The sequence below is a fragment of the Elephas maximus genome, chromosome 4, assembly GCF_024166365.1.
Source record: "Elephas maximus indicus isolate mEleMax1 chromosome 4, mEleMax1 primary haplotype, whole genome shotgun sequence".
In the NCBI taxonomy this organism is placed as follows: Eukaryota; Metazoa; Chordata; class Mammalia; order Proboscidea; family Elephantidae; genus Elephas; species Elephas maximus.
This window is the reverse complement of record NC_064822.1, coordinates 4,602,855-4,624,789: the sequence shown is the minus strand read 5'-3', so window position 1 is coordinate 4,624,789 and position 21,935 is coordinate 4,602,855.

Below are 21,935 nucleotides of genomic sequence, written 5' to 3'. Positions count from 1 at the left end.
GGGTAGGGTAGGATAGAACAGAGTCCAACAGAATAGGAGAGAACAGAACAGAAGAGAAAGAATCCAGCAGAATAGAATAGAGTAGAAAAGAGTCAGATAGTGCAGAACATAGGGGAATTGAGGCGAATGGAGACAAAACAAGATGAATCGCGTTGAATCGCTTCGAATCGGGTCAAATCGAATCCATTAGAATAGATTAGGGTAGGGAAGGGTAGGCGAGAATAGAGGAGAATAGTGCAGAATGGTGTGGAATGGATTAGAACGGAGCCGACTAGAGACGAATAGAGTAGAAAAGAGTCGAATAGAGCATAGTTGGGCCGAATAGGGCCAAAGAAGGCCTAATCAAGCAGAATCCAGCAGAATCGATGCCATTGGAGCTGAATGGAGCAAAATGGAACCCAATCGAACCGACTCGAAGCGAATTGATCTGATTCAAGCCTAATCGGGTCGAATGGCGTAAAAAGGCGATGACTCGAACTGAATCAAAGATTAGAGAAGGGGAGGGGAGCGGCTGGGAGGGTAGAACAGAATAGAATAGAACAGTACATAATAGAAGGAACAGAAGATAGCACAGTACGGTAGAGCAGAGAAGAATAAAGTAGAGAAGAGTAGAGTCGAATAGAGTGGAGTAGTGCAGAATAGAGCTGAATAGAGCCAATTCTAGCCGAATCGAGCCCAATGGAAACAAAACGTGATGAATCGCGTCGAATAGCGTCCAATCGAATCCATTAGAATAGATTAGAGTAGGGTAGGGTAGAACAGAATAGAGTAGAATCGAGTCGAATGGAGTTGCATAGAGAAAACTAGAGTAGAAAAGAGTCGAATCGAGCCGAATAAGGCTGAACCAAGTCGAATTGAGTTGAAACAAGCTGAATCGAAGCGATTCAAGCCAAATCGAGCTGAATCGAGCTGATGGTGCCGAATGAGCCGATTCAAGCATCATCGCGTCCAATCCCATTGAAATGCTTTGAATCGAATCCAATTGAATAGATTCGAAAAGGTTAGGGTAGGGTGGTTTTTGATAGGGTAGACTAGGGTAGACGAAAGCAGACTAGAGTAGAGTAGACAAGAGAAGTCTAGAGTAGTAGCCTAGACACGACAGCTGGACTAGTCAGACTAGTGGTATAGATCAGTAGGCTAGACAACTAGCCTTGAAGAGTACCCTTGCCCTGACAAGTCCCCTAAATTCTGAATCTGAACTACTCCCCTTGCCTTAAGTAGTATCCTGAACTAGTAGCCTTGTCTGAACTACTCCCCTTAACTAGTAGCCTTGCCTTAAGTAATAGTCTTAATGTCTACCCTTGCCTTACTAGTACCCTGAACTAGTAGCCCTGCCTTAACTAGTACCCTGGCCTTCACCAGTAGCCTTAACTAGTACCCTGGCCTTCACTCGTACCCTTGCCTCAACTAGTACCCTTCACTAGTACCCTCGCCTTAACTAGTAGTCTTAACTAGTACCTGGCCTTCTCAGTCCCCATAAGTCCTACCCTGGCCTTAACCAGCTGCCTTAACTGGTACCCTGGTCTTAACTAGTAGTATTCACTTGTACCCTTGAATCCACTGGTAGCCTAAACTAGTCGTCTTGCCTTAAGTAGTAGCCTTCACTTGTACCTTGCCTTAACTGGTATCCTTAACTAGTACCTGTGCCTTAACTAGTACTCTTAACTAGTACAGCGGCCATAACGAGTAGCCTGAACTAGTAGCCTTGTCTGAATTAGTCCCCTGAACTAGTAGCCTTGCTTTAAGTAACGTCTGCCCTTGCCTTACTAGTACCCTAAACTAGTAGCCAAGCCTTAACTACTGCCCCTAACTAGTAGCCTTGCCGTAACTAGTACCCTTGCCTTAACCAGTTGCCTTAAGTAGTACCCCGGCCTTAACTTGAAGTATCAACTTGTAAACTTGCATCAACTAGTAGCCTTAACTAGTACTTTTGCCTTAAGTAGTGGCCTGAACTAGTACTCGTGCCTTAGCTAGTACCCTTAACTAGTAGCCTTGCCTTCACTACTCCCCTGGCCTTCTCCAGTAGCCTTAACTAAGACCCTGGCCTTCACTGGTAGCCTTAAATAGTACCCTTAACTAGTACCCTCGCATTCACTAGTAGTCTGAACTAATACCCTGGCCATATCAGTACCCAGAACTACTACCCTTGCCGTAACCAGTTTCCTTAAGTAGTACCCTGGCCTTAACTAGTAGTATTCACTTGTATTTTTGCATCAACGAGTAGCCTTAACTAGTACTCTTGCCTTAAGTAGTGGCCTGAAGTAGTACTCGTGCCTTAGCTAGTACTCTTAACTAGTAGAGTGCCCCTAAGTAGTATCCTGAACTAGTAGCCTTCTCTAAACTACTACCCTTAACTGGTTGCCTTGCCTTCACTAGTACCCTGGCCTTCTCCAGTAGCCTTAACTAAGACCCTGGCCTTCACTGGTAGCCTTAAATAGTACCCTTAACTAGTACCCTCGCATTCACTAGTAGTCTGAACTAATACCCTGGCCATATCAGTACCCAGAACTACTACCCTTGCCGTAACCAGTTTCCTTAAGTAGTACCCTGGCCTTAACTGGTAGTATTCACTTGTATTTTTGCATCAACTAGTAGCCTTAACTAGTACTCTTGCCTTAAGTAGTGGCCTGAAGTAGTACTCGTGCCTTAGCTAGTACTCTTAACTAGTACAGTGCCCCTAACTAGTATCCTGAACTAGTAGCCTTCTCTAAACTACTACCCTTAACTAGTTGCCTTGCCTTCACTAGTACCCTGGCCTTCTCCAGTAGCCTTAACTAAGACCCTGGCCTTCATTGGTAGCCTTAAATAGTACCCTTAACTAGTACCCTCGCATTCACTAGTAGTCTGAACTAGTACCCTGGCCGTATCAGTACCCAGAACTACTACCCTTGCCGTAACCAGTTGCCTTAACTAGTACCCTGGCCCTAACTAGTAGTATTCACTTGTAATCTTGCATCAACCAGTAGCCTTAACTAGTACTCTTGCCTTAAGCAGTGGCCTTTATTTGTACCTTGCCTTAACTAGCAGCCTTAACTAGCACCCGTGCCTTTACTAGTACTCTTACCTAGTACAGTGCCCCTAACTAGTATCCTGAACTGGTAGCCTTGTCCTAACTAGTACCCTTAACTAGGAGCCTTGCCTTAAGGAAGAGTCTTAATGGCTACCCTTGCCTCAACAAGTACCCTTAACTAGTACCCTTGCATTAACTAGTAGTCTTAACTAGTAGCCTGGCCTTATCAGTACCCATAACTACTACCCTTGCCTTAACCAGTTGCCTTACCTAGCAACCTGGACTTAGCCAGTACTATTAACATGTACCCTTGCATCGACTAGTAGACAACACTAGTACTCTTGCCTGAAGTAGTGGCCTTAACTCGTTCCTTGCCTTCCTAGTAGCCTTAACTAGTACTCTGAACTAGTACAGTGGCCCTAACTAGTATTCTGAACTAGAAGCCTTGTGGTAACTAGTACCCTTAATGAGTCGCCTTGCCTTAAGGAACAGTCTTAAGGTCTACCCTTGCCTTACTAGTCCTCTTAACTAGTAGCCAAACCTTAGCTAGTACCCTGAAGGAGTAGCCTTGCACGGACTAGTAGCCCAGCCTTAACTAGTACCCTGGCCGTCACTAGTACCCTTGCCTCAACTAGTACCCTGGCATTAACTAGTAGTCTTAACTAGTACCCTGGCCTTCTCGCTACCCATAACTACTACCCTTGCCTTGACCAGTTGCCTTAACTAGTACCCTGGCCTTAATTAGTAGTATGAACTTGTACCCTTGCATCAACTAGTAGCCTAAATTAATACGCTTGCCTGAAGTCGTAGCCTTCACTTGTACCTTGCCTTCCTAGTAGCCTTAACTAGTACCCGTCCATGAACTAGTACTCTTAGCTAGTACAGTGGCCCTAACTAGTAGCCTGAACTAGTCCCCTTGCCTTAGGTAGTCCCTTTTCCAAACTAGTACCCTTCTTGAGTACCCCTATGGAGTAGGGTATGGTACAGTAGGGTGTCATAAGGTAGGGTAGCAGACGGTAGAACAGAGAAAACAGAATCCAATAGAATAGAAGAGGATAAGTCAGGATAGCTTAGTTTCGTGTAGGGTATGGTAGAGTAGCATCGGATGGAATAGAGAAAAGAGAAAACGAGAATCCAATACAACAGAATCGAAAAGAAGAGACTAGATGAGGAAAGACTAGGGCGGGATAGGGTTCTGTAGAATAGAAGAGCGTAGAATGGTGTGGAATGGAGTCAAATGCAGTCAAACCGAGATGAATAGACTAGAAAAGAGTTGAATAGAGCGGAATAGCACCGAATAGGGACATATAGGGCTGAGTCGAGCCCAATCAAGTCCAATCGACCAGATTCGAGCTGAATGGAGCCGAATGGAGCTGGAATGAGCCAAATAGAGACCAAGAAAATGAGCCAAGCTAGATCGAGCCAAATCGCACCTAATCGCATCCTATTGCATCGAATCTCGTCGAAGTCCATCCAGTCCCACCAAAACCCATCGAATCTCATGAAATCTCACCGAATCCCGTCCAATTGTGTCAAATCGGGTCGAATCGAATGCAATCGAATTCAGTAGAACAGCTTAGAGTAGTGCAGGTTAGGCTGGGATTCAATAGGGTAGGGCACAGAGGAATAGACTAGAGAAGCATAGAGTAGAAGAGAATACAAAGAGTAGAATGGAGTAGAGTGGAGTAGAGTAGACTAGTCAGAGTCGAGTAGTGCAGAATAGAGATGAATAGATCCAATTCGAGCTGAATCGAGTCGAATGGAGAGGAAATGAGACAAATCTCCATGAATCGAATAGATTAGAGTAGGGTGGGGGAGAAGAGAATAGAATAGTGTAGAATGGAGTCGAACAGAGTAGAATGGTGTGGAATGGAGTCGAATGGAGCCAAATAGAGACGAATAAAGTAGAAAAGAGTTGAATAGAGCTGAACAGGGCCGGATAAGTTTGGATCGAGCCTAATGATGCTGAATCGAGGAGAATCGAGCCAAATTGACCCGATTCAAGCCAAATCGAGCTAAATCAAGCCAATTCAAGCCTAATCCCATGGAATCGCCTTGAAAGGCATTGAATCGAATGGAATAGATTAGAGTAGAGGAGGGTAGAGTAGGAGGGGTTAGACTAGAACAGAACAGAACACAAGAGAAAGAATCGAATAGAATGAAGTAGAGACGAGTACAGTAGAATAGAGTCCAATAGAGTTGAATAGAGCCAAAGAGAGCTGAATGCAGCCGAATCCACCAAATTCGAGGTGAATCGAGAAGAATCATGTCGAATCGCGTTGAAAAGTGTCGAATCCAATCAACTAGTTTAGTGTAGGGCAGGTAAGATGAGGGGAGGGGAGGGTAGAAAAGAATAGATTAGAATAGACCAGAGAGAATAGAGAAGAGTAGACTAGAGTCAAATCCTGCCGAAAAGAGCCGAATAGAGAGGAAAAGGGCCAAGTCCAACCGAATCGAGTTGAATTCGCACAAAAAGGAGCTGATTCGAGCCGATATGACCTGAATCAGGTCGAATCCCGTTCAAGTCTGTTGAATAGAATAGAACAGATTACCGCAGGCTAAGTTAGAGTAGGGTAGGATAGACCAAAATGCAGTAGAACAGAACAGGATAGAAGAGAACTGAAAGAATAGAATAGGGTCGAGTAGTGCAGAGTCTAGAAGAATAGAGTTGAATATTGCCGACTAGAGCGAAATAGAGCCCCAAAGACCCAACGTGATAGAAATCAAGATGAATGGCGCCGAATCCCGCAGAATCATGCTGGATCGCGTCGAATCCCGTTGAGTTGCATTGAATCCCATCCATTCAAGTCCAATCCAATCGAATCGATTAGAATAGACTAGAGAAGGGTAGAGTACAAGACAATTGAATAGAGAAGAATACAGTCGGATGGAGTAGAATGGTGTAGAATGGAGTTGAAAAGAGATAATAGAGTTGAGTAGACTCATAGAGCCATATAGAGTTGAATAGAGCCTATTCAAGCTGAATAGAGCTGACCAGGGCGAAATGGAGCCGATTAGAACTGAATCGAACCGATTGGAGCCCAAGAGGGATGAATGGAGTGCAACGGAGCCGGTTGGAGCCGAATCGCATCGAAATGCGTGGAATCGAATGCAGTGGAATAGATTAGAGTAGGGTTGGTTAAAATAGAGTAGAAGAGAATTGAACACAGTAAAAGAGAATAAAAAGAATACAAGAGAATCGAGTCCAAAAGGTTAGAGCAGAGCAGAATAGTGTAGAGTAGAACAGAGTCGAATAGAGTCGAATCGAGCCAAATGGAGAAGAAACAAGGCAAATCGCGTTGAATCCCCTCGAACCAATTCCAGTCAATTAGGGTAGGGTAGAGTAAAATAGTGTTGAGTGGAGTAGAATGCTGTGCAACGCAATCGAATGGAGTCGAAAAGAGTAGAAAAGAGCCGAATAGAGCCGAATGGTGCTGAAGAGGGCCGAAGAGGGCCGAATCGAGCTGAATTGAGCCAAATCCAGCAAATCGAGCCTAATGGAGCCCAATTGAGCCTAATCCAGCTGAATCGACACTCTTCGAGCCAAATGGAGCCGAATGGACATGAATCGAACCAATTCGACCTGAATCGTGTCCAAATTCATGGAATCGAATTGAACAGATTAGAGTAGGGGAGGTTCGGGTATGGCAGGGTGGAATAGAGTAGAGTAGCATAGAATAAAACAGAAGAGACTAGAAGAGAACAGAACAATACAGAACGAATACAGAAAACAGTAGGCTAGAGTAGCGTAGAGGGAAACAGAGTAGAGTAGAATAGATTCGAACAGAGCTAAATAGAGCCAAACTGAGCCGAATCGTGTCCAAATGGGTTGAATCCAATCCAATCAAATGGATTAGAATAGAGTAGAGTTGGGTAGCATAGGGTAGGGTAGAATAGAGTAGAATAGAACAGAACAGAATAGGAAGAATAAAGAAAATAGAGAAGGGTAGACGAGAGTACCATAGAGTAGGCTAGTGTATAATAGGGTAGACTCGAATACAGCTGGATAGAGCCGAATGGAGTCAAAATGAGAGGAATCACGTCTAATCGATTCGAGTAAATTAGGGTGGTGTAGGATAGAGTAGAGCAGAATAGTGTAGAATGGTGTGGAATAAATAGAATGGAGTAGAATGGAGTCAAATAGAGACAAAAAGAGTAGAGAGGAGTCGAATAGAGCAGAATAGGGCCGAAAGAGGCCGAATTGAGCAGAATCGAAGCAACTCAAGCCAAAACGAGCCAAATGGAGCCGAATAGAGCCAAATGGAATCAAATCGAGCTGATTCTCAAGCTTAATCACGTCGAATCCCGTTCAATGCATCCAATCCAATCCAAACGTCTAGATTAGAGAAGGGGAGAGGAGGGTGGACTAGAATAGAGTAGACTAGAATAGAAGAGATTAGAACAGAATAGAAGGAATAGAATAGAGTAGAAAAGAGTAGGGTCGAATAGACTCGAATAGAGTCGATTAGAGACGAATAGAGAAAACAGAGCTGAATGGAGCCGAATAGAGACGTAAAGGAGCCATATAGAGCCGATTCGCACCTAATCGAGCTGAATCAAGCAGAATCACGCCGACTGTCACTGAATAGCGTCGAATCACATCGAATCACGTCGAATCGCATCAAATCACATCGTTTTGTGTCGGACCGGGTCGAATCGCTTCGTATCGCATCGGATTGCATCGAATGTCGTCGAATCACGACGAATCACGTCCCATCACGTCCAATAACTTCGAATTGCGTCCAATCTCCTAGAATTCTGCTGAATCACGTCGAATCGTATGGAATCTCGTCTAATCTCTTTGAATCCCGTCAAATGCCTTCGGACCTTGTCGAATCCCGTCGAATCCTGTCCAATCGCGTCGAAGTGAATCGAATTGAATCAAATAGATTCAAGTAGGGTGGGTTTGGGTGGGGTGCCGTAGGGTTGGGTAGGGTAGGATAGAACAGAGTCCAACAGAATAGGAGAGAACAGAACAGAAGAGAAAGAATCCAGCAGAATAGAATAGAGTAGAAAAGAGTCAGATAGTGCAGAACATAGGGGAATTGAGGCGAATGGAGACAAAACAAGATGAATCGCGTTGAATCGCTTCGAATCGGGTCAAATCGAATCCATTAGAATAGATTAGGGTAGGGAAGGGTAGGCGAGAATAGAGGAGAATAGTGCAGAATGGTGTGGAATGGATTAGAACGGAGCCGACTAGAGACGAATAGAGTAGAAAAGAGTCGAATAGAGCATAGTTGGGCCGAATAGGGCCAAAGAAGGCCTAATCAAGCAGAATCCAGCAGAATCGATGCCATTGGAGCTGAATGGAGCAAAATGGAACCCAATCGAACCGACTCGAAGCGAATTGATCTGATTCAAGCCTAATCGGGTCGAATGGCGTAAAAAGGCGATGACTCGAACTGAATCAAAGATTAGAGAAGGGGAGGGGAGCGGCTGGGAGGGTAGAACAGAATAGAATAGAACAGTACATAATAGAAGGAACAGAAGATAGCACAGTACGGTAGAGCAGAGAAGAATAAAGTAGAGAAGAGTAGAGTCGAATAGAGTGGAGTAGTGCAGAATAGAGCTGAATAGAGCCAATTCTAGCCGAATCGAGCCCAATGGAAACAAAACGTGATGAATCGCGTCGAATAGCGTCCAATCGAATCCATTAGAATAGATTAGAGTAGGGTAGGGTAGAACAGAATAGAGTAGAATCGAGTCAAATGGAGTTGCATAGAGAAAACTAGAGTAGAAAAGAGTCGAATCGAGCCGAATAAGGCTGAACCAAGTCGAATTGAGTTGAAACAAGCTGAATCGAAGCGATTCAAGCCAAATCGAGCTGAATCGAGCTGATGGTGCCGAATGAGCCGATTCAAGCATCATCGCGTCCAATCCCATTGAAATGCTTTGAATCGAATCCAATTGAATAGATTCGAAAAGGTTAGGGTAGGGTGGTTTTTGATAGGGTAGACTAGGGTAGACGAAAGCAGACTAGAGTATAGACAAGAGAAGTCTAGAGTAGTAGCCTAGACAAGACAGCTGGACTAGTCAGACTAGTGGTATAGATCAGTAGGCTAGACAACTAGCCTTGAAGAGTACCCTTGCCCTGACAAGTCCCCTAAATTCTGAATCTGAACTACTCCCCTTGCCTTAAGTAGTATCCTGAACTAGTAGCCTTGTCTGAACTACTCCCCTTAACTAGTAGCCTTGCCTTAAGTAATAGTCTTAATGTCTACCCTTGCCTTACTAGTACCCTGAACTAGTAGCCCTGCCTTAACTAGTACCCTGGCCTTCACCAGTAGCCTTAACTAGTACCCTGGCCTTCACTCGTACCCTTGCCTCAACTAGTACCCTTCACTAGTACCCTCGCCTTAACTAGTAGTCTTAACTAGTACCTGGCCTTCTCAGTCCCCATAAGTCCTACCCTGGCCTTAACCAGCTGCCTTAACTGGTACCCTGGTCTTAACTAGTAGTATTCACTTGTACCCTTGAATCCACTGGTAGCCTAAACTAGTCGTCTTGCCTTAAGTAGTAGCCTTCACTTGTACCTTGCCTTAACTGGTATCCTTAACTAGTACCTGTGCCTTAACTAGTACTCTTAACTAGTACAGCGGCCATAACGAGTAGCCTGAACTAGTAGCCTTGTCTGAATTAGTCCCCTGAACTAGTAGCCTTGCTTTAAGTAACGTCTGCCCTTGCCTTACTAGTACCCTAAACTAGTAGCCAAGCCTTAACTACTACCCCTAACTAGTAGCCTTGCCGTAACTAGTACCCTTGCCTTAACCAGTTGCCTTAAGTAGTACCCCGGCCTTAACTTGAAGTATCAACTTGTAAACTTGCATCAACTAGTAGCCTTAACTAGTACTTTTGCCTTAAGTAGTGGCCTGAACTAGTACTCGTGCCTTAGCTAGTACCCTTAACTAGTAGCCTTGCCTTCACTACTACCCTGGCCTTCTCCAGTAGCCTTAACTAAGACCCTGGCCTTCACTGGTAGCCTTAAATAGTACCCTTAACTAGTACCCTCGCATTCACTAGTAGTCTGAACTAATACCCTGGCCATATCAGTACCCAGAACTACTACCCTTGCCGTAACCAGTTTCCTTAAGTAGTACCCTGGCCTTAACTAGTAGTATTCACTTGTATTTTTGCATCAACGAGTAGCCTTAACTAGTACTCTTGCCTTAAGTAGTGGCCTGAAGTAGTACTCGTGCCTTAGCTAGTACTCTTAACTAGTAGAGTGCCCCTAACTAGTATCCTGAACTAGTAGCCTTCTCTAAACTACTACCCTTAACTGGTTGCCTTGCCTTCACTAGTACCCTGGCCTTCTCCAGTAGCCTTAACTAAGACCCTGGCCTTCACTGGTAGCCTTAAATAGTACCCTTAACTAGTACCCTCGCATTCACTAGTAGTCTGAACTAATACCCTGGCCATATCAGTACCCAGAACTACTACCCTTGCCGTAACCAGTTTCCTTAAGTAGTACCCTGGCCTTAACTGGTAGTATTCACTTGTATTTTTGCATCAACTAGTAGCCTTAACTAGTACTCTTGCCTTAAGTAGTGGCCTGAAGTAGTACTCGTGCCTTAGCTAGTACTCTTAACTAGTACAGTGCCCCTAACTAGTATCCTGAACTAGTAGCCTTCTCTAAACTACTACCCTTAACTAGTTGCCTTGCCTTCACTAGTACCCTGGCCTTCTCCAGTAGCCTTAACTAAGACCCTGGCCTTCATTGGTAGCCTTAAATAGTACCCTTAACTAGTACCCTCGCATTCACTAGTAGTCTGAACTAGTACCCTGGCCGTATCAGTACCCAGAACTACTACCCTTGCCGTAACCAGTTGCCTTAACTAGTACCCTGGCCCTAACTAGTAGTATTCACTTGTAATCTTGCATCAACCAGTAGCCTTAACTAGTACTCTTGCCTTAAGCAGTGGCCTTTATTTGTACCTTGCCTTAACTAGCAGCCTTAACTAGCACCCGTGCCTTTACTAGTACTCTTACCTAGTACAGTGCCCCTAACTAGTATCCTGAACTGGTAGCCTTGTCCTAACTAGTACCCTTAACTAGGAGCCTTGCCTTAAGGAAGAGTCTTAATGGCTACCCTTGCCTCAACAAGTACCCTTAACTAGTACCCTTGCATTAACTAGTAGTCTTAACTAGTAGCCTGGCCTTATCAGTACCCATAACTACTACCCTTGCCTTAACCAGTTGCCTTACCTAGCAACCTGGACTTAGCCAGTACTATTAACATGTACCCTTGCATCGACTAGTAGACAACACTAGTACTCTTGCCTGAAGTAGTGGCCTTAACTCGTTCCTTGCCTTCCTAGTAGCCTTAACTAGTACTCTGAACTAGTACAGTGGCCCTAACTAGTATTCTGAACTAGAAGCCTTGTGGTAACTAGTACCCTTAACGAGTCGCCTTGCCTTAAGGAACAGTCTTAAGGTCTACCCTTGCCTTACTAGTCCTCTTAACTAGTAGCCAAACCTTAGCTAGTACCCTGAAGGAGTAGCCTTGCACGGACTAGTAGCCCAGCCTTAACTAGTACCCTGGCCGTCACTAGTACCCTTGCCTCAACTAGTACCCTGGCATTAACTAGTAGTCTTAACTAGTACCCTGGCCTTCTCGCTACCCATAACTACTACCCTTGCCTTGACCAGTTGCCTTAACTAGTACCCTGGCCTTAATTAGTAGTATGAACTTGTACCCTTGCATCAACTAGTAGCCTAAATTAATACGCTTGCCTGAAGTCGTAGCCTTCACTTGTACCTTGCCTTCCTAGTAGCCTTAACTAGTACCCGTCCATGAACTAGTACTCTTAGCTAGTACAGTGGCCCTAACTAGTAGCCTGAACTAGTCCCCTTGCCTTAGGTAGTCCCTTTTCCAAACTAGTACCCTTCTTGAGTACCCCTATGGAGTAGGGTATGGTACAGTAGGGTGTCATAAGGTAGGGTAGCAGACGGTAGAACAGAGAAAACAGAATCCAATAGAATAGAAGAGGATAAGTCAGGATAGCTTAGTTTCGTGTAGGGTATGGTAGAGTAGCATCGGATGGAATAGAGAAAAGAGAAAACGAGAATCCAATACAACAGAATCGAAAAGAAGAGACTAGATGAGGAAAGACTAGGGCGGGATAGGGTTCTGTAGAATAGAAGAGCGTAGAATGGTGTGGAATGGAGTCAAATGCAGTCAAACCGAGATGAATAGACTAGAAAAGAGTTGAATAGAGCGGAATAGCACCGAATAGGGACATATAGGGCTGAGTCGAGCCCAATCAAGTCCAATCGACCAGATTCGAGCTGAATGGAGCCGAATGGAGCTGGAATGAGCCAAATAGAGACCAAGAAAATGAGCCAAGCTAGATCGAGCCAAATCGCACCTAATCGCATCCTATTGCATCGAATCTCGTCGAAGTCCATCCAGTCCCACCAAAACCCATCGAATCTCATGAAATCTCACCGAATCCCGTCCAATTGTGTCAAATCGGGTCGAATCGAATGCAATCGAATTCAGTAGAACAGCTTAGAGTAGTGCAGGTTAGGCTGGGATTCAATAGGGTAGGGCACAGAGGAATAGACTAGAGAAGCATAGAGTAGAAGAGAATACAAAGAGTAGAATGGAGTAGAGTGGAGTAGAGTAGACTAGTCAGAGTCGAGTAGTGCAGAATAGAGATGAATAGATCCAATTCGAGCTGAATCGAGTCGAATGGAGAGGAAATGAGACAAATCTCCATGAATCGAATAGATTAGAGTAGGGTGGGGGAGAAGAGAATAGAATAGTGTAGAATGGAGTCGAACAGAGTAGAATGGTGTGGAATGGAGTCGAATGGAGCCAAATAGAGACGAATAAAGTAGAAAAGAGTTGAATAGAGCTGAACAGGGCCGGATAAGTTTGGATCGAGCCTAATGATGCTGAATCGAGGAGAATCGAGCCAAATTGACCCGATTCAAGCCAAATCGAGCTAAATCAAGCCAATTCAAGCCTAATCCCATGGAATCGCCTTGAAAGGCATTGAATCGAATGGAATAGATTAGAGTAGAGGAGGGTAGAGTAGGAGGGGTTAGACTAGAACAGAACAGAACACAAGAGAAAGAATCGAATAGAATGAAGTAGAGACGAGTACAGTAGAATAGAGTCCAATAGAGTTGAATAGAGCCAAAGAGAGCTGAATGCAGCCGAATCCACCAAATTCGAGGTGAATCGAGAAGAATCATGTCGAATCGCGTTGAAAAGTGTCGAATCCAATCAACTAGTTTAGTGTAGGGCAGGTAAGATGAGGGGAGGGGAGGGTAGAAAAGAATAGATTAGAATAGACCAGAGAGAATAGAGAAGAGTAGACTAGAGTCAAATCCTGCCGAAAAGAGCCGAATAGAGAGGAAAAGGGCCAAGTCCAACCGAATCGAGTTGAATTCGCACAAAAAGGAGCTGATTCGAGCCGATATGACCTGAATCAGGTCGAATCCCGTTCAAGTCTGTTGAATAGAATAGAACAGATTACCGCAGGCTAAGTTAGAGTAGGGTAGGATAGACCAAAATGCAGTAGAACAGAACAGGATAGAAGAGAACTGAAAGAATAGAATAGGGTCGAGTAGTGCAGAGTCTAGAAGAATAGAGTTGAATATTGCCGACTAGAGCGAAATAGAGCCCCAAAGACCCAACGTGATAGAAATCAAGATGAATGGCGCCGAATCCCGCAGAATCATGCTGGATCGCGTCGAATCCCGTTGAGTTGCATTGAATCCCATCCATTCAAGTCCAATCCAATCGAATCGATTAGAATAGACTAGAGAAGGGTAGAGTACAAGACAATTGAATAGAGAAGAATACAGTCGGATGGAGTAGAATGGTGTAGAATGGAGTTGAAAAGAGATAATAGAGTTGAGTAGACTCATAGAGCCATATAGAGTTGAATAGAGCCTATTCAAGCTGAATAGAGCTGACCAGGGCGAAATGGAGCCGATTAGAACTGAATCGAACCGATTGGAGCCCAAGAGGGATGAATGGAGTGCAACGGAGCCGGTTGGAGCCGAATCGCATCGAAATGCGTGGAATCGAATGCAGTGGAATAGATTAGAGTAGGGTTGGTTAAAATAGAGTAGAAGAGAATTGAACACAGTAAAAGAGAATAAAAAGAATACAAGAGAATCGAGTCCAAAAGGTTAGAGCAGAGCAGAATAGTGTAGAGTAGAACAGAGTCGAATAGAGTCGAATCGAGCCAAATGGAGAAGAAACAAGGCAAATCGCGTTGAATCCCCTCGAACCAATTCCAGTCAATTAGGGTAGGGTAGAGTAAAATAGTGTTGAGTGGAGTAGAATGCTGTGCAACGCAATCGAATGGAGTCGAAAAGAGTAGAAAAGAGCCGAATAGAGCCGAATGGTGCTGAAGAGGGCCGAAGAGGGCCGAATCGAGCTGAATTGAGCCAAATCCAGCAAATCGAGCCTAATGGAGCCCAATTGAGCCTAATCCAGCTGAATCGACACTCTTCGAGCCAAATGGAGCCGAATGGACATGAATCGAACCAATTCGACCTGAATCGTGTCCAAATTCATGGAATCGAATTGAACAGATTAGAGTAGGGGAGGTTCGGGTATGGCAGGGTGGAATAGAGTAGAGTAGCATAGAATAAAACAGAAGAGACTAGAAGAGAACAGAACAATACAGAACGAATACAGAAAACAGTAGGCTAGAGTAGCGTAGAGGGAAACAGAGTAGAGTAGAATAGATTCGAACAGAGCTAAATAGAGCCAAACTGAGCCGAATCGTGTCCAAATGGGTTGAATCCAATCCAATCAAATGGATTAGAATAGAGTAGAGTTGGGTAGCATAGGGTAGGGTAGAATAGAGTAGAATAGAACAGAACAGAATAGGAAGAATAAAGAAAATAGAGAAGGGTAGACGAGAGTACCATAGAGTAGGCTAGTGTATAATAGGGTAGACTCGAATACAGCTGGATAGAGCCGAATGGAGTCAAAATGAGAGGAATCACGTCTAATCGATTCGAGTAAATTAGGGTGGTGTAGGATAGAGTAGAGCAGAATAGTGTAGAATGGTGTGGAATAAATAGAATGGAGTAGAATGGAGTCAAATAGAGACAAAAAGAGTAGAGAGGAGTCGAATAGAGCAGAATAGGGCCGAAAGAGGCCGAATTGAGCAGAATCGAAGCAACTCAAGCCAAAACGAGCCAAATGGAGCCGAATAGAGCCAAATGGAATCAAATCGAGCTGATTCTCAAGCTTAATCACGTCGAATCCCGTTCAATGCATCCAATCCAATCCAAACGTCTAGATTAGAGAAGGGGAGAGGAGGGTGGACTAGAATAGAGTAGACTAGAATAGAAGAGATTAGAACAGAATAGAAGGAATAGAATAGAGTAGAAAAGAGTAGGGTCGAATAGACTCGAATAGAGTCGATTAGAGACGAATAGAGAAAACAGAGCTGAATGGAGCCGAATAGAGACGTAAAGGAGCCATATAGAGCCGATTCGCACCTAATCGAGCTGAATCAAGCAGAATCACGCCGACTGTCACTGAATAGCGTCGAATCACATCGAATCACGTCGAATCGCATCAAATCACATCGTTTTGTGTCGGACCGGGTCGAATCGCTTCGTATCGCATCGGATTGCATCGAATGTCGTCGAATCACGACGAATCACGTCCCATCACGTCCAATAACTTCGAATTGCGTCCAATCTCCTAGAATTCTGCTGAATCACGTCGAATCGTATGGAATCTCGTCTAATCTCTTTGAATCCCGTCAAATGCCTTCGGACCTTGTCGAATCCCGTCGAATCCTGTCCAATCGCGTCGAAGTGAATCGAATTGAATCAAATAGATTCAAGTAGGGTGGGTTTGGGTGGGGTGCCGTAGGGTTGGGTAGGGTAGGATAGAACAGAGTCCAACAGAATAGGAGAGAACAGAACAGAAGAGAAAGAATCCAGCAGAATAGAATAGAGTAGAAAAGAGTCAGATAGTGCAGAACATAGGGGAATTGAGGCGAATGGAGACAAAACAAGATGAATCGCGTTGAATCGCTTCGAATCGGGTCAAATCGAATCCATTAGAATAGATTAGGGTAGGGAAGGGTAGGCGAAAATAGAGGAGAATAGTGCAGAATGGTGTGGAATGGATTAGAACGGAGCCGACTAGAGACGAATAGAGTAGAAAAGAGTCGAATAGAGCATAGTTGGGCCGAATAGGGCCAAAGAAGGCCTAATCAAGCAGAATCCAGCAGAATCGATGCCATTGGAGCTGAATGGAGCAAAATGGAACCCAATCGAACCGACTCGAAGCGAATTGATCTGATTCAAGCCTAATCGGGTCGAATGGCGTAAAAAGGCGATGACTCGAACTGAATCAAAGATTAGAGAAGGGGAGGGGAGCGGCTGGGAGGGTAGAACAGAATAGAATAGAACAGTACATAATAGAAGGAACAGAAGATAGCACAGTACGGTAGAGCAGAGAAGAATAAAGTAGAGAAGAGTAGAGTCGAATAGAGTGGAGTAGTGCAGAATAGAGCTGAATAGAGCCAATTCTAGCCGAATCGAGCCCAATGGAAACAAAACGTGATGAATCGCGTCGAATAGCGTCCAATCGAATCCATTAGAATAGATTAGAGTAGGGTAGGGTAGAACAGAATAGAGTAGAATCGAGTCGAATGGAGTTGCATAGAGAAAACTAGAGTAGAAAAGAGTCGAATCGAGCCGAATAAGGCTGAACCAAGTCGAATTGAGTTGAAACAAGCTGAATCGAAGCGATTCAAGCCAAATCGAGCTGAATCGAGCTGATGGTGCCGAATGAGCCGATTCAAGCATCATCGCGTCCAATCCCATTGAAATGCTTTGAATCGAATCCAATTGAATAGATTCGAAAAGGTTAGGGTAGGGTGGTTTTTGATAGGGTAGACTAGGGTAGACGAAAGCAGACTAGAGTATAGACAAGAGAAGTCTAGAGTAGTAGCCTAGACAAGACAGCTGGACTAGTCAGACTAGTGGTATAGATCAGTAGGCTAGACAACTAGCCTTGAAGAGTACCCTTGCCCTGACAAGTCCCCTAAATTCTGAATCTGAACTACTCCCCTTGCCTTAAGTAGTATCCTGAACTAGTAGCCTTGTCTGAACTACTCCCCTTAACTAGTAGCCTTGCCTTAAGTAATAGTCTTAATGTCTACCCTTGCCTTACTAGTACCCTGAACTAGTAGCCCTGCCTTAACTAGTACCCTGGCCTTCACCAGTAGCCTTAACTAGTACCCTGGCCTTCACTCGTACCCTTGCCTCAACTAGTACCCTTCACTAGTACCCTCGCCTTAACTAGTAGTCTTAACTAGTACCTGGCCTTCTCAGTCCCCATAAGTCCTACCCTGGCCTTAACCAGCTGCCTTAACTGGTACCCTGGTCTTAACTAGTAGTATTCACTTGTACCCTTGAATCCACTGGTAGCCTAAACTAGTCGTCTTGCCTTAAGTAGTAGCCTTCACTTGTACCTTGCCTTAACTGGTATCCTTAACTAGTACCTGTGCCTTAACTAGTACTCTTAACTAGTACAGCGGCCATAACGAGTAGCCTGAACTAGTAGCCTTGTCTGAATTAGTCCCCTGAACTAGTAGCCTTGCTTTAAGTAACGTCTGCCCTTGCCTTACTAGTACCCTAAACTAGTAGCCAAGCCTTAACTACTACCCCTAACTAGTAGCCTTGCCGTAACTAGTACCCTTGCCTTAACCAGTTGCCTTAAGTAGTACCCCGGCCTTAACTTGAAGTATCAACTTGTAAACTTGCATCAACTAGTAGCCTTAACTAGTACTTTTGCCTTAAGTAGTGGCCTGAACTAGTACTCGTGCCTTAGCTAGTACCCTTAACTAGTAGCCTTGCCTTCACTACTCCCCTGGCCTTCTCCAGTAGCCTTAACTAAGACCCTGGCCTTCACTGGTAGCCTTAAATAGTACCCTTAACTAGTACCCTCGCATTCACTAGTAGTCTGAACTAATACCCTGGCCATATCAGTACCCAGAACTACTACCCTTGCCGTAACCAGTTTCCTTAAGTAGTACCCTGGCCTTAACTAGTAGTATTCACTTGTATTTTTGCATCAACGAGTAGCCTTAACTAGTACTCTTGCCTTAAGTAGTGGCCTGAAGTAGTACTCGTGCCTTAGCTAGTACTCTTAACTAGTAGAGTGCCCCTAACTAGTATCCTGAACTAGTAGCCTTCTCTAAACTACTACCCTTAACTAGTTGCCTTGCCTTCACTAGTACCCTGGCCTTCTCCAGTAGCCTTAACTAAGACCCTGGCCTTCACAGGTAGCCTTAAATAGTACCCTTAACTAGTACCCTCGCATTCACTAGTAGTCTGAACTAGTACCCTGGCCGTATCAGTACCCAGAACTACTACCCTTGCCGTAACCAGTTGCCTTAACTAGTACCCTGGCCCTAACTAGTAGTATTCACTTGTATTTTTGCATCAACCAGTAGCCTTAACTAGTACTCTTGCCTTAAGCAGTGGCCTTTATTTGTACCTTGCCTTAACTAGCAGCCTTAACTAGCACCCGTGCCTTTACTAGTACTCTTACCTAGTACAGTGCCCCTAACTAGTATCCTGAACTGGTAGCCTTGTCCTAACTAGTACCCTTAACTAGGAGCCTTGCCTTAAGGAAGAGTCTTAATGGCTACCCTTGCCTCAACAAGTACCCTTAACTAGTACCCTTGCATTAACTAGTAGTCTTAACTAGTACCCTGGCCTTATCAGTACCCATAACTACTACCCTTGCCTTAACCAGTTGCCTTACCTAGCAACCTGGACTTAGCCAGTACTATTAACATGTACCCTTGCATCGACTAGTAGACAACACTAGTACTCTTGCCTGAAGTAGTGGCCTTAACTCGTTCCTTGCCTTCCTAGTAGCCTTAACTAGTACTCTGAACTAGTACAGTGGCCCTAACTAGTATTCTGATCTAGAAGCCTTGTGGTAACTAGTACCCTTAACGAGTCGCCTTGCCTTAAGGAACAGTCTTAAGGTCTACCCTTGCCTTACTAGTCCTCTTAACTAGTAGCCAAACCTTAGCTAGTACCCTGAAGGAGTAGCCTTGCACGGACTAGTAGCCCAGCCTTAACTAGTACCCTGGCCGTCACTAGTACCCTTGCCTCAACTAGTACCCTGGCATTAACTAGTAGTCTTAACTAGTACCCTGGCCTTCTCGCTACCCATAACTACTACCCTTGCCTTGACCAGTTGCCTTAACTAGTACCCTGGCCTTAATTAGTAGTATGAACTTGTACCCTTGCATCAACTAGTAGCCTAAACTAATACGCTTGCCTGAAGTCGTAGCCTTCACTTGTACCTTGCCTTCCTAGTAGCCTTAACTAGTACCCGTCCATGAACTAGTACTCTTAGCTAGTACAGTGGCCCTAACTAGTAGCCTGAACTAGTCCCCTTGCCTTAGGTAGTCCCTTTTCCAAACTAGTACCCTTCTTGAGTACCCCTATGGAGTAGGGTATGGTACAGTAGGGTGTCATAAGGTAGGGTAGCAGACGGTAGAACAGAGAAAACAGAATCCAATAGAATAGAAGAGGATAAGTCAGGATAGCTTAGTTTCGTGTAGGGTATGGTAGAGTAGCATAGGATGGAATAGAGAAAAGAGAAAACGAGAATCCAATACAACAGAATCGAAAAGAAGAGACTAGATGAGGAAAGACTAGGGCGGGATAGGGTTCTGTAGAATAGAAGAGCGTAGAATGGTGTGGAATGGAGTCAAACGCAGTCAAACCGAGATGAATAGACTAGAAAAGAGTTGAATAGAGCGGAATAGCACCGAATAGGGACATATAGGGCTGAGTCGAGCCCAATCAAGTCCAATCGACCAGATTCGAGCTGAATGGAGCCGAATGGAGCTGGAATGAGCCAAATAGAGACCAAGAAAATGAGCCAAGCTAGATCGAGCCAAATCGCACCTAATCGCATCCTATTGCATCGAATCTCGTCGAAGTCCATCCAGTCCCACCAAAACCCATCGAATCTCATGAAATCTCACCGAATCCCGTCCAATTGTGTCAAAGCGGGTCGAATCGAATGCAATCGAATTCAGTAGAACAGCTTAGAGTAGTGTAGGTTAGGCTGGGATTCAATAGGGTAGGGCACAGAGGAATAGACTAGAGAAGCATAGAGTAGAAGAGAATACAAAGAGTAGAATGGAGTAGAGTGGAGTAGAGTAGACTAGTCAGAGTCGAGTAGTGCAGAATAGAGATGAATAGATCCAATTCGAGCTGAATCGAGTCGAATGGAGAGGAAATGAGACAAATCTCCATGAATCGAATAGATTAGAGTAGGGTGGGGGAGAAGAGAATAGAATAGTGTAGAATGGAGTCGAACAGAGTAGAATGGTGTGGAATGGAGTCGAATGGAGCCAAATAGAGACGAATAAAGTAGAAAAGAGTTGAATAGAGCTGAACAGGGCCGGATAAGTTTGGATCGAGCCTAATGATGCTGAATCGAGGAGAATCGAGCCAAATTGACCCGATTCAAGCCAAATCGAGCTAAATCAAGCCAATTCAAGCCTAATCCCATGGAATCGCCTTGAAAGGCATTGAATCGAATGGAATAGATTAGAGTAGAGGAGGGTAGAGTAGGAGGGGTTAGACTAGAACAGAACAGAACACAAGAGAAAGAATCGAATAGAATGAAGTAGAGACGAGTACAGTAGAATAGAGTCCAATAGAGTTGAATAGAGCCAAAGAGAGCTGAATGCAGCCGAATCCACCAAATTCGAGGTGAATCGAGAAGAATCATGTCGAATCGCGTTGAAAAGTGTCGAATCCAATCAACTAGTTTAGTGTAGGGCAGGTAAGATGAGGGGAGGGGAGGGTAGAAAAGAATAGATTAGAATAGACCAGAGAGAATAGAGAAGAGTAGACTAGAGTCAAATCCTGCCGAAAAGAGCCGAATAGAGAGGAAAAGGGCCAAGTCCAACCGAATCGAGTTGAATTCGCACAAAAAGGAGCTGATTCGAGCCGATATGACCTGAATCAGGTCGAATCCCGTTCAAGTCTGTTGAATAGAATAGAACAGATTACCGCAGGCTAAGTTAGAGTAGGGTAGGATAGACCAAAATGCAGTAGAACAGAACAGGATAGAAGAGAACTGAAAGAATAGAATAGGGTCGAGTAGTGCAGAGTCTAGAAGAATAGAGTTGAATATTGCCGACTAGAGTGAAATAGAGCCCCAAAGACCCAACGTGATAGAAATCAAGATGAATGGCGCCGAATCCCGCAGAATCATGCTGGATCGCGTCGAATCCCGTTGAGTTGCATTGAATCCCATCCATTCAAGTCCAATCCAATCGAATCGATTAGAATAGACTAGAGAAGGGTAGAGTACAAGACAATTGAATAGAGAAGAATACAGTCGGATGGAGTAGAATGGTGTAGAATGGAGTTGAAAAGAGATAATAGAGTTGAGTAGACTCATAGAGCCATATAGAGTTGAATAGAGCCTATTCAAGCTGAATAGAGCTGACCAGGGCGAAATGGAGCCGATTAGAACTGAATCGAACCGATTGGAGCCCAAGAGGGATGAATGGAGTGCAACGGAGCCGGTTGGAGCCGAATCGCATCGAAATGCGTGGAATCGAATCCAGTGGAATAGATTAGAGTAGGGTTGGTTAAAATAGAGTAGAAGAGAATTGAACACAGTAAAAGAGAATAAAAAGAATACAAGAGAATCGAGTCCAAAAGGTTAGAGCAGAGCAGAATAGTGTAGAGTAGAACAGAGTCGAATAGAGTCGAATCGAGCCAAATGGAGAAGAAACAAGGCAAATCGCGTTGAATCCCCTCGAACCAATTCCAGTCAATTAGGGTAGGGTAGAGTAAAATAGTGTTGAGTGGAGTAGAATGCTGTGCAACGCAATCGAATGGAGTCGAAAAGAGTAGAAAAGAGCCGAATAGAGCC